The sequence below is a fragment of the Caenorhabditis elegans genome, chromosome I (genome assembly GCF_000002985.6).
Source record: "Caenorhabditis elegans chromosome I".
In the NCBI taxonomy this organism is placed as follows: Eukaryota; Metazoa; Nematoda; class Chromadorea; order Rhabditida; family Rhabditidae; genus Caenorhabditis; species Caenorhabditis elegans.
Genome location: NC_003279.8, coordinates 11665488 through 11674920, shown reverse-complemented (window position 1 = coordinate 11674920; position 9433 = coordinate 11665488). Strand labels below are relative to the sequence as shown.

General features: G+C 32.4%; 10 non-coding genes across 10 annotated transcripts; 4 read left to right on the top strand and 6 right to left on the bottom strand.

Annotated features, from left to right (window-relative positions):
- Positions 1 to 4371: 4371 nt before the first annotated feature.
- F11A6.7 lies at positions 4372 to 4423 on the bottom strand. The gene has a single exon (NR_050605.1). It is a non-coding gene; the product is annotated as an Unclassified non-coding RNA F11A6.7 (non-coding RNA).
- On the top strand, positions 4372 to 4423 carry F11A6.6. Its single transcript, NR_050606.1, has one exon. It is a non-coding gene; the product is annotated as an Unclassified non-coding RNA F11A6.6 (non-coding RNA).
- Positions 4424 to 4826: 403 nt separating this feature from the next.
- On the top strand, positions 4827 to 4927 carry F11A6.14. The gene has a single exon (NR_050604.1). It is a non-coding gene; the product is annotated as an Unclassified non-coding RNA F11A6.14 (non-coding RNA).
- On the bottom strand, positions 4827 to 4936 carry F11A6.10. The gene has a single exon (NR_050603.1). It is a non-coding gene; the product is annotated as an Unclassified non-coding RNA F11A6.10 (non-coding RNA).
- A 1546-nt stretch (positions 4937 to 6482) lies between these two features.
- F11A6.13 lies at positions 6483 to 6532 on the bottom strand. Its single transcript, NR_050601.1, has one exon. It is a non-coding gene; the product is annotated as an Unclassified non-coding RNA F11A6.13 (non-coding RNA).
- On the top strand, positions 6483 to 6532 carry F11A6.4. The gene has a single exon (NR_050602.1). It is a non-coding gene; the product is annotated as an Unclassified non-coding RNA F11A6.4 (non-coding RNA).
- A 243-nt stretch (positions 6533 to 6775) lies between these two features.
- On the top strand, positions 6776 to 6839 carry F11A6.9. The gene has a single exon (NR_050600.1). It is a non-coding gene; the product is annotated as an Unclassified non-coding RNA F11A6.9 (non-coding RNA).
- Positions 6776 to 6839, bottom strand: F11A6.5. The gene has a single exon (NR_050599.1). It is a non-coding gene; the product is annotated as an Unclassified non-coding RNA F11A6.5 (non-coding RNA).
- A 112-nt stretch (positions 6840 to 6951) lies between these two features.
- On the bottom strand, positions 6952 to 7010 carry F11A6.11. Its single transcript, NR_050598.1, has one exon. It is a non-coding gene; the product is annotated as an Unclassified non-coding RNA F11A6.11 (non-coding RNA).
- Positions 7011 to 8450: 1440 nt separating this feature from the next.
- On the bottom strand, positions 8451 to 8509 carry F11A6.8. The gene has a single exon (NR_050597.1). It is a non-coding gene; the product is annotated as an Unclassified non-coding RNA F11A6.8 (non-coding RNA).
- Between the last annotated feature and the right edge of the window lie 924 nt (positions 8510 to 9433).

The window sequence follows — 9433 nt, the reverse complement described above, 5'->3', positions numbered from 1 at the left end:
AAAAAAATTAGTAGGACTTATCTAGTGATGCGGTTGAAACAAAATTACAAAAAAAAATTTATTGAAAATTTCGAAAAAAAATAAATTTTGTAATATTTTTTTTCTGTAAAATTTAAATTTTTTCAGAAATTTGAATTTTAAAGCACCAAAAAAACATTGAAAAAAGTACAGTTTTTATTCAAAATTATCCTAAAATCTTTGCGCTTTCAAAAGAGCACCAAAAAGAGCAAGAGCAGCTGCTGCTCCGGTCCATTGGGAATTAAAGTCTGAATGATGCTCCGATTTTAAAGCGGTTTTAGTGGGCTCACAGCACAACCCATGAAAGATTTGCGCAGCTGGAAAAAAAGTAAAAATTGTACTTTTAAAAAAACTTTGGTACAAAAAAATCAAACCTCATATCTGTCACACAAAGTAATAATTAAGGAAAACTGCTGACATCTAGAGAGAAATACGCAGAGAGATAAGATAAGAATGGAAAAAGTGCTTGTTTGTGCACACTATGTGACCCGTGTCAGCTGATTATTATCGGATTACATAGGGTAATGTTCAGGTCTGAATATTGTTGACCAATTGGAAGAAAAAATAGAATATTCTAGAAATATTTATGGATCAGACGATTCTAGAATATTTTAGAGACTTCCTAGAATAGCCAAAACGTTTTTTAATGTTTCTAAATTTTTTTAAAAATTTTCTTGAACTTTCTACAATTTTTTAGAGTTGCCTAGAACTTTTTGGAATGTTCTAAATTTGCCTATAATTTTTCTAGAACTTTCTGGAAATCTTAAGAAATTTATTTAACTTTCTAGACTTTTTTGGAACTTTTAAAAAATTTTCTGAATTTTTCTACAACTTTCAAGAAATTTTGGAGCTTTCTATAATTTTAGAATTTTCCAAAAATTGTATAGAACCTTTTAGAACATTCTCAGAATTTTTAGAATATTTAAAAGAATTTTCAAGAGTTTTCTAAAATTTTCTAGAACCTTCTAAAACGTTTTGAAACTTTTAAAAACTTTCAAGATTTTTCTAGAGTTATCCAAAAATTGTTAAAAATTTTCTAGAATTTTCTGGAAACCTTTAGAAGTTTTCTATACATTTTTCAAAAATTCTAAAATTTTTCTAGAATTTTTTAAAATTTGTTAGAACCTTCTAGAACATTTTTAAAGTTATCCACATCTGTTCAGAACTTTCAAAAAAATTATAAAACATCTTAGTACCCCTAGAATTTTGTTGAAAATTCTCTACGACTTTCTAGAATTTTCTGGACCTTTCTAAACCTTTCCAAAATTTAGAAAATTTTCAAAACTTCCAAAAAAGAAGAAAAAAAGCAAACTCCGTTATAAAAGATCAACACTTTCAATTTCGACCTCGTCCAAAATGTCTAAGGAGCCTTTGAGTGGAAAGTGAGAGCGTATGTTTGTGTTGTTCAGGTATAACACACAAAAATGTACATAAACGGAGAGAGAGAGAAAGCTTTGATGGTTTCGGGGGTGAGAGAGCAAATACGGATGACCCCGAAAATGGAAACCCCCAAGCGGGGGAAGATGACACCTTGTTTGGGCTGCTGGATGAAAGGATATCACCTGTCAGAAGCCACAATACACAGAGAGCATCAATAATGAAAAATATGTCAATTTTTTTTTGATTTCACATTTGAAGAGAGAGCGCAGAGAAAGAGAGTACTCTCGTTGTCTGCGCCCTCTCAACTTTCCTAAAACTTGAATTTTTGAGAGTTGTGAGTTTTGAGTTTAACTCGATATTTACAGAAGAGCTTTTTTTAAACTGATATTTCGTTCTCCTCTAAAGCATACAAAACTGACACCTCAAACTCCCTAAGGCTCAAAAAAGGGTTGTGTCCCATAATTCAATACACGCAGGAAAAATGTATCTTTTTTCATTGGAACTATGTATGAGCAAAAAAGCAGAAAAACCGAAAGAAGAGAGAGAGAGAGAGATAGGAATGTGACAACTTCCGGTTTTTAGTTTGAAATCGATCCCCCTTTTTGCATGATACTTTTGAAATTTGTTCCGGCGGAAGGCTCGGAAAATCAAAAAGTGATTTTTAGGCTTTATGCTTTTTTTTAGGCTTCATGCTAATTTTTAGGATAATAGACGCAGACGGTGCTCCCTCCAATGTTTAAAAGTGTATAACTCCGTTCACAGTTAAGATATTAAAAAGTTATCAACTATCAAAATATTCAGCATAAAATTTGCAATATTTTGTTAATTGGGAAATTTTTTATAGCTCAACTCTCCAAGGAGATATATCCGTTAAAAAAATATAAAAGGCGCACACAACGTGAGTCAAAGTTTGAACGTGTATAACTCCGCGCAAGGTTAAGATATTAAAAAGTTGCCAACTAGCAAAATATTCAGCATAAAATTTGCTACGTTTTTCCAGTTAAAAGTATTTTTCTAGCTCAACTCTCCGCGGAGCAAAACCTAGTCAAAACCTACTCAGAAAATTGGAAGAATACTTTGCGGAGCGAAATTTCGTCTGGTCAAAACCAGCAAAAAAGCGCCAAAAAAAAGCAAAGGAAAGAGTGAAAAACTGTTCATCAATCCATCATAAGAGTGGCCGAAACGTCTTCAAAGGGAAAAAACACCGCTGGAATCGGAATGGCCTTGGTCACTAGCCAATTCATTCATCAAAATTCGGGAGAAGGGAGGGTTCGGGAGTACGAAGAAAATTTGGGATTTATTTTTTATTTTTGAGTTTTTCAAAGCCTTGCCTGCCTGCCTACGCCTCCTTGAAATTTAAGGATAAATCGCATAAAATAGGAAAGCAGATTGATGGTAGGAAGGTAGGCACAAGGTTGGATAAGTTAAGAAGGCACGTAGGTAGGTAGGAAAAAAGTAGGCATAGATCACCGAGAGAGTAGGTAGGCATAGGCATAGATGCAAAGGCAGGCAGTGGTAGGCAAAGGTATAAATAGACAAGGTAGGCATAGGTACTTTTTGAAAAAATAGGCATTTAAGGACTAAAAACTCGAATTTTAGATTAAGCTTCAGTAGTTTGGAGCATTTTCCGCAAAGTGGAGAGTTGAAAGAAAATGCTCCGTTCGAGATTAATTGGATTTTCCACATCAATTTCTACACCTCGCTATGTTCCACTTAATGGAAATTTCAGGGAAATGCGGGAAAATCTAATTTTCAGTCACAGGAGAATTGGAGAATTTTATGAAAATTGGACCAGCAAATTGAGCAAAAATTGCTCAATCATACCTTAAAATAATGAAAAAATCTGATTGAAGCAACAAATTTTAGTCATACTTTCATCCAAAAAACTTGAAAAAACGGCGCGAAAAAATCGCAAAAATGTGGTGGTGGTGTGCTCCAAAAGCAGTGTGTGCTTGAGAAAAGAGGGTTCTGGGGGAGGAGGACTCGTCAGACTTCATTAATTTAATTAAGCGCCGTCCGTCTTTCTGAGAAGGCAAGGGGCAAGGAGTGGACGTCCAAACAAACATGGAAGGCCCACTTTACTCAATCAATGCTTTCCTCCGCATGATTTTGGTCTAAAATTCTAGGAAATTTGGGATAAAGTTGGGAAAATTTTATTAAATTTGAGTTCAGGAGGTCAAGAGCTTCAATTTGAGTATAGTCATGGCTGGGTTTGGATTTCTAGGCCATCAGGAATATGGCCTAGAAGACTAAGACTGGGCCGCAAAAAAGATCTAAAAGATGTTAACTAAAATTTCTAGACCAGCTTGGGAAAGTTATGTCGTTAACGGTGAGCCACAAAAGTGGACACCTAGAAATCAAAAAATTCGGCCATCAACTTTCAATGACAGTAATTTGGCTTAAAATTGATATTTTTGAAGTTTCCCTTAACTGAAATTAATGAGTCTTTTTCACAAAAGTTAGATTTCTAGGCCGAGGAGGGTATGGCCTAGAAGTGCAAAGTTCGGCCACCAACTTTTTTTAAATGGTCAAATTGCTATTTTTTAATTGTTGCAAAACAAAAATAAATTCAATTCAGGAGATTTTTTTGACGTGGCCTAGTTTTGGCAAATTTTAATGTTTTAAGCCACTTGAAATATGGCCTAGAAAACCAAAACTAGGCCATCAACTTTGAATTGTTGTATATGGTGGAAAATTAGTATTTTTGGAATTTTTCTGAAACCAAAATCTATTTAATTAAGGGGATTTTCTAGAGGTGACCTAGTTCTGATATACCTAAGATTTCTAGTCCGCTGAAAACGTGGCCTAAAAAAATTAATTCTAGGCCACTGAAAATGTGGCCTAGAAAATTAAAATTCGGCCACCAATTTGTCGGAAAATTGTCATTTTTGAACATTTCTAAAAATTAACAATGCGCTGGGTTTTCATTGTGATCTTTTTATTTTATTTTGGATTTCTAGGCCACCTTTAAAAAGTGGCCTAGAAACCCAAAACTAGGCCATCAACATTTTGAAATCCAAAAACTACCAAAACCCATGATGACTCATTTAATTGAATCTAATTAGGCTCCGCCCTTTTCCTGACTAAGTAAGAGTGCTCTCCTGCTCAGAAGTATGTACACAAAAAGAATAAGGGGGGTTCACTCAAGTGGACCCTCCTACCCCCCGACGACACACCAAAAGGACCCTATAGTGGTGGTGGTGACAATGCACAAATCCGACAAATCTAGAGTACCCCCTTCTTCCCCCACTCCTCTAGAAATTCCACTTGAGAGTTTGTTGATAGGGTGCCCTTGGGGGGACGGCCGCCGCCGCTCTTTGAGGGTCCCGACACGAAAATTTTTGGTGCAGAGTGGGACAGTGAGAGTTTAAGAGAATAGTGCAAAATTAGGGTAAAAAAATGGTTTTTGAATTATTTGAAAATATTGATTTTAAGCGAAGTTACAGCAGTTTGAAGTTTGTGGCCTAGAAAACTATGATCGTGAGTTTCTAGGCCACCAACTTTAAATGACCATAACTTGGGTTAAAATCAATATTTTTAGAAAATTCAAAGACTACCATATATTGATTTTTAAGCTCTTTCATACAAAATAAAAAAATTTTAACCGTGGCCTAGATTTAGGTTTCTAGGCCACCAACTTCAAATGGTCAAAACTTGGGCAAAAATCAATTTTTTTGCAAATTTTGCGAATTATTAAGTAAAAATTAAATTAAAAGATTGTTTAATATAGACAAATGGGCAAAGTTGGAAATTTTGAGGACAAAAAAAACTTAAATAGGAAAGTAAAAAGAACAAATTTCGAGGTGGAAAAGATCAAAATTGGCGCCAAGTTTCTTATCTTTCGAATGGTTAAATATGAAGTTTGGAGCTATTTCTATAGTTTAACAGTATGCTTAATATTTAGAGAAAGAGAGAATTGAGTTTTGGAATTATTTTTGAAAAATTTGATGGAATAAAAACGTTCGAAAAATTTTTAAAATCTTTTTTAAAAAGCTAAATTTTTCAGTATTTTCACTTTGAAATTATATGTTTAAATAAGTTTTATATAAGTAAAACTTATTGGAAACCACAAAAACATACAGAATGTTAAATTGGAAGTAGGTCAGGGTCCCAAAGGGTATAATTACACTAATGTGTGGCAGATATGATGGGAGTGGATAGTAGTGACAGATCAAGAAGATTACACGTCATTATAGGACATAGGACTACAAAAATTAGCCTGAGTTAAAGTTATTTTGACAAAAAAATTTTGAATTTTTTTTCGAAATTTTTTTTTGAAATTTTTTTTCGAAAATTTTTTTTGAAATTTTTTTTTCGAAAAATTTTTTTTGAAATTTTTTTTTCAATTTCCGATAAATACATCTAATTTAGAGATTTTTCAGGTTTTCATAGCTTTTTCAGTTAAAAAAAAAAGAAATACCCCCAAGTTAGCGTTAAAAAGAGAGCTTCTCAAGCTTCAACCTAACTTGGCTAAAATTCTCAGGAGAAATCTAAAATATGCAGGAAATTGCTGGAACTCTTAGGTTGAGGCAGTAGAATCTGAAAATTTGGAAAAAAATTTGAGTTAAACAACAAAAATCAGGTAAGAAAAAGCGTAAGGGAGAAGTTTGAAAAAGGTTATGAAAAAAACGGGGGCAGAAAAAGAAAAACTGAGAAGTGGGTATGAAAGAGCACTGGTGATAAGGGATAGGTGATAAGGGTCAAATGTTGAATTTGTGGAAGCAATAGGTGTTAAACCCTTTCCACTTGAAAAATTGCTTGATAACCAGAAATATCGGAAAAGAAAATAATCCGAGAATCATGAAAAACTCATGCAAAATTTTTTCTTTACTACAGTAGCTTGGTTGTCTTCGTGGTGAGATCAATGAAAATATAATTTTTGAACTCTCAGCTTTCATTTGACACCCATATTGCCATGGTTTGGACAATTTTGGTTGGTGGCCTATAATGTTTCATAAGTTAGGCCACGGCCAACAAAAATTGTTTCAAGACCAAGTAGAAAAACAAGGCGATAAAGTTTCGCAGAAAGAATAAATAAAAATTAAAAAGTCGAAAATGTTGATTTTCAGTCAAGTGACAGAAATTTGGTGCCCTAGAATTCCAAAACTAGGCCACAAACTTTAAATGTCTGTAAACTGGCTGAAAACCAAGACTTTGGATTTGGTACGTTATTGGATTATTGCGCGAATATTTAGAAATCCAATGGTTTCTTAAATACTCAAAAATGTTACTTTTCCGCCGAGTTATGGGTATTTGAAGTTGGTAGCCGAACTTTGGATTTCTAGGCCATCAAAAGTTGAATGAGTAAAAAGGAATTAAATTAAAAAACAAACACATTCCAGTTTAAAATTTCAAAAAATATTGGTTTTTAGCCGAGTTATGAGCTTTTAAAGTTGGTGGCCTAGAATTCCAAAACTAGGCCACAGACTTTAAATGTCTGTAACTTAGCTGAAAATCAAGATATTTGAAATTCAAAAATCAGTTTGACTTTAAAAATTTTAGGCTTTTGAAAAAATTGGATTTCAAAAAACTTTCTTCGAAAAGTCCTGTCGGTGGCCTAGTTTTGGGTTTCTAGGCCACCAACTTCGAAGATTCATAACTAGGCTCAAAATTGATGTTTTTATAACTTGAAAATTACGGCATAATGGTTTATAGGTTCGCTTACAAAAATTAAATAAAGTTCGTGGACGTGGCCTAGTTTTAGGTTTTCTAGGCCACCCTTCAAATGTCCATAGCTTGGCTTAAAATTACCATTTTTGAAATTAAAAAAAATCCATTCTACTTCAAATTTTTTACGTTTTCATATGACTGTTAATTGTAAATCAGAAAATTTTGGGAACAGGCTCAAAGCGGAGCTTCAAGTCGATTTTCGTGCTGACAGGCCTGAACAAGCCCCAAAAATAGACATAAATCCTTGCAAAACGGCGAGCAATTGTCGGCGAAGCAGCACAAAAAACTAAAAAACCAACAGGAAAAAAAGCAAAAAAAAGTGGAAATAAGTGGGGGTGAAGTGGTGTTGGAAGAGTGGGTGAGAGTGAGAGAGCAGGAGAGACGCAGACACCGGGGGATCTCAAATTACCATTAAAATACATGAAATCGAATATGTAAAGAGTCTCCTGTGTGTATGTGTATACACGTGTACTTGCAGATTTTGTTGGAAAATAAACTTTTGGAGACTTTGAAAAATATTTAAAAAATTTCGAAAAAATTGAGTTTGACACAAAAAACCCCCGTGGTTCAGTCAATTTTTGAGATTTTTCTGAATTTTTTGACTCAAAATTTAGAAAAATACTTCATCTTCATACATTTTAAGTTTTAACACAATACAGAACAATTAAAATTTTTTGTTAATTTTTGAAAAAAATAGTTTTAAATTTTCTAAAAAAAAATATAATGTCATTTTTAATCGAATTTTTATATTTTTCTAGCTAGCTTAATTACTTAAAATGTAAAAAACGAGATTTGAGGTATATTTTACTAACTTTGTTAATTTCAAGTTGTTGGATTTTTTTTTCAAAAAAATATGGAAAATCCAAAAAAAAAATCCAAAAAAAAACAATTTTTTTGGAATTTTTTATTTATTTTTTCTCTGTAAATTGGCAGAGCCAGTATTGATTTAAAAACCAATTTTTCAACATAAATACTCCGCAATTAACCTAGAATAAATAAGTAAATTGGAAAAAAGTGGGGGGAATAATGGGAGGCCAGGAGGGGTGGCAGAATGAGTGATGAAGTGATGACAGCAGGTGTCTCACCTCTTCTCAGGAAGATAAATGACCTTTTGACAGGTGTTATATATCAAATTTTTATACTTTTAATTATAAAGATGATTTCGAGAAAGTTCTGGAAATTTTCTAAAATTTTCGAAAACAATTTTTTTTTGGAATATTATAAATTTTTTTCCAAACTTGCTATCATATGCAAACTTTGATATTAAACTTGGATTCAATGCACTTAGATCTTCAAAATGACACCCACCACGGCATATTTTGGACTATGTTGAGTCTCTCCGTGGGTTACTGTAGTTTTCGTTGTGGGACCCAAAATTATCAGAACCTAGGCATGATTATACTCAAATCAAAGCTCTGGGTAAGCCAAATTCTAATTTCTAAAGTAAACTTTACAAAAAGTCGGTTTTACTGGCCTAGAAAAACAATTAGAAAAATTAAAAAAAAAAAAAATTTAATTTTCTAATTTTAAAAATTTTCAACGTTGAAATTGAAAGCCGTGAGAGTAAAAAAGTGACGTTGGTTAAAATAATGAATGAATGAAGGAACTGGTAAACATCACACTTAAGTGATGAGAAAGAGACCAGAGAGAAAGAACCCCTGGGAAAATGGGGAAAATGTTTCGAAATCAGTTTAAAATAGGTTTAGAGATAGAGAGACGCAGACAGAAAGGACCTTAAATACTGAAACATCATGATGACTAATACCTTGGGGATTTATGGAAAAGGGAACTATTTTTTAAAGAAATGATGGGAAATAGCAGGACTTGCAGGGGGGGGGGGGGGGGGGGAATTTGAGGTTTCTTAACTTTTGATATTTTATAAACGTTGCCGCAAAAATTTTGGCTTAAACATAAAATCATGAAAACAAGCTAAGATATTTTTTGAAATTAAAAAAAATTCGTTTAAAAAAAGTTTTAGGCAATTTTTTGTTCATTTTTTCTGATTTTTTTAAATTGTTTAAATTAAAAAATTTACAAACAATTGGACCTAAATTTTGAAAAAAAAAGCCACAAATTATTATATAAACTCAATTAATTGTTTTTTTTTTGAAAATTTGATTTTTTTCGTGATCTATATTTACCAATTATTTGTAATTTCAAAAAATTCATTTTTCTGTTGAAAATGATTAAAAAATTTATAAAATTAAAAAAAAGACAATTTTTTGATCTTTTTTTCTGATTTTTTAAAATTGCTAATATCAAAATTTTTCAAACAATTTTAAGACCAAAAATTTGAAAAAAAAACGCAGAAATTATTATAAAAATTCAATTAAGTTTTTGTAGTTTCAACATTTTTTCTATTTAT